Here is a 3,336-nt window from a genome sequence, read left to right as displayed (position 1 = left end):
TAAGCGCTATTTGCTTACTCCAAGATTTTCTTAGCATGCTTTTCAATGTGGGGGAAGGGCCTATTCATAGGTTCAAGTAACCTCCTCAATCTCTCTACATCGTGGAGAATCAAATCTTACCCAGAATCGTTGGATTTTAAGTAAGAATCAGATGATTTCTTATCAATGGTTGAAAAATGGATAAAATCCTTTCGACCAATAGTTTTGTGGTTAACTATGACCCAAAACCTTCCTTAGGGTCCAAGAAATGTATTTGGATGGATTTTAGATCCCAAAGGGTACAACCAAGGGTGCGTAGGAGGTGGATTGTGTGAAAACAAAGAATCTAACTTTCTACAAAAATCCAAAATTCGACATCTAATGAGCTCTGTTTGATGTCAAAAACATGAATGTCGACACAAAAAGCATGAACTTCGACGTTAAGCATGCATAGATGGATGCGCACTCGATATCTACATGGGCACGCTCATCGTCAAACATAGACCAATGTATGTAGATACATGGCTTTGAGGTCTTCGACTTGTGATGGGTTCTGTTCAACATTGGGGAGTTCCGTCAACGTTGAATAGGCGTCGACAAAGACACACTTGACATCGACTCGAGCTTGTTGCATGTCAACAAGAGTCCATTCAGAGTCTAAATAAAATTTTGCCGTGAAGGCCTTTCATTTGTCTGATTCTATTTTGAACCGCATTGGGCTTGACCTAATCCAAATTCATTACAGCTTTAAAAGCTCCGATATTTTGCTCTAACAATCCAAATTTGATGATTCAAAAGACAATTTAAGGAATTTTCTACATAATTTCAAATGGTATGAAATTTGGAGATTGTTATGGTCAACAAAAATTACCTTCAAAGCAGCTCTCAAAATGACTAAAATGAAATCTTTTCCATACCAAAGGTTCAAATAAACTCATTTTCATACCAAGTTTAAGTACGAAGAAATATCGTGAGAAAATCATATATTTGAAAATTTTGGTGGATTTTAAGGTCAATTAACCACATCTTAACCTACAAGAGTATTTTGATCATTTTGCCTAGATGATCTCCAATATCTTCAAGATTATGCGGAATCTCTCATATCTTATAGCAAAACATTCTCTTAGTCCTCAAACAATCGTTCATCATCAGTATGAGTGCCCTCTAGGGTGAAAAATGAAATGTTTACAGTTCTTCATATAATTGATGAGATCTATCTCAATCCATATGATCTTTAGTTGTACTGCTATGCCCCTTGGTACCCTTTTGATGAGCTCCCTTGATGCCCTTTGATGGAGGTAGATATTCTCACACACAAGCTATGTAATCCTCATCTTTTCTACATCTAATTTCTTAGAATGAGCAATTCTTGGAGGCAACCATTGAACCCATATTAGATATCCTCACCAAAGGGATAGGAAGTGGCACTGAGGAGTGAGATGAAGGGGTTTGGCTTCTTTTTTATTAAAATGAGGAAGGTTAGTACCTAAGCCAAATGGTGTTGATTTTGTAATATCTCATGTGAAAGCAACTAGGGCAACAAAACCTCCTCCGTCCTCTTTCTCTCACTCTACCTCTGCTCTATGTCGCTTGCTATCTCCCATGCTCTGTCTCCCCCCACTCTCTACCTGGAGTGGGAGATTTCATCTCACATTGGCAAGTCGATCCCCTGCTCCAAAGTTAATTTAAATGTTATGTAAAAGTGAAGATACAAACATGATAGACCATGGAAATGACATATTGCTATATGAAAGGATATGCTATCTATTTAATGGTATTTGGGACAAATGATTCTTGCAATGATGCAAAAGTGTCTATAAAGGCAAGGTTTCCTAGAAGGGCCTTGTAGAAGACATTTTTGTTTGTAAACACACCTAGGAGACATTTTCGCATACACATGGCATACTTAATCAAGCTTTGTCATGTGTCATTGCTTTCCAAATTATTTTTTTTATTTTTGAAGAATCATATTGCATTTCAAGTAATTCATGAAATTAGAACAATATCTTCCTTAAACATTTAGAACTTATTTTAGATTTTAAAGTGATCATTTCTAGGTAAGTTTAATCGGAAACACCATTCTTGAATTTAGTTTTTAAGTTTAATTGGAAACACCATTCTTGAATTTAGTTTTTTGGCTCCCAACTAGTATAGAATCCTTATCAGGAGCCCGGTTCAATAAAAAAACAAATGGGATGATGTTTTCTGTCCGGGAGCGCATGCGGGCTCAGGCTGCACCCAAACACATTGGGCAGGATGGACACATCATTTTGGTCATTCAGGGGGGGTGGGCCGATCATTTTGCCCACCCCCATGTGTCTGGGAACATCTTGTACCCCCACTGCAAAGAATATTTTCCTAAAACAAATATATAAGATGAAGGCCCTATCATTCAATTAAGTTTTGTGGATTTTCTAGGTATTTTAAATTTCAAAAGTGAGTTGAATTTTTGTCACTTCATACAAATCTTAAATACTTTAGTCATTTTTAAGTCAGGCCATGTACATTAATAGCACAATAATTAAGCTCTAATCCTACTTTTTTTTATTAAGATTTTTTTTTTGGTAAACAGTTAATATTGGATGTTTAGGTTATAATCAACCAACAATTTATACTCCACTACTCAGTACTCACTACAAGAAACCGTGCAATCATAACGCTTCTACAACACTTTTAGCCACGGTAATCTTTACCGTCGCAAAAGGTGGCTTTTTTTGCTGCGATATTTTCTAGTGCACTAACTTGGTACATGATACCCTCTTTCCATTTAAGGTTATGTTTGTTATACATTCTTGGAATAGATTATGGGCCTAGAACGCATTCTGAAGTGAGAAAATAGAGAAGGATAGATTTCAGAATGCGCTCTAGACCCATAATCTATTCCGAGAACGCATAGCAAACACAGCGTACGAGTTCAATATTTAATAGGATCTGGTACATGCAAAACCAATTCATAAACCATCTTCTAGCATTGTTATCCTGGATTACTTCTCTATCGTATGAACACCTCCATTGTAGCTTGGTTTACGATGAACTGGCATCAAACTGGACTTCATAATTCCCAAGAACCATGATAAACATAAATATTCTACTAAAGAGCAACTTAATAGTAATAACATCTGTACGTGGCAAGAAAAATCAAAGAAGTTAGCTTACCAGCAGCCCTTTATGTAGAAGTGAATGCTAGAATGACCTAAACGTAGCCTATTGTTGCCGAGATCCTCCAGTGGTCTGCTTCGAACCTGCGCACAAGAGAACCAAAAAACAGAGCGGATCAGTAGCCCAGAGCTAACTCCAGGGGGCTCTCCGATGCCTAAGTCAGATCTCAGGGGAACAACAATTATCGGAGCCGGAAGT

This window comes from Telopea speciosissima, chromosome 8, assembly GCF_018873765.1.
Source record: "Telopea speciosissima isolate NSW1024214 ecotype Mountain lineage chromosome 8, Tspe_v1, whole genome shotgun sequence".
Classification (NCBI taxonomy): domain Eukaryota; kingdom Viridiplantae; phylum Streptophyta; class Magnoliopsida; order Proteales; family Proteaceae; genus Telopea; species Telopea speciosissima.
Note: the sequence above shows the minus strand (reverse complement) of the source record.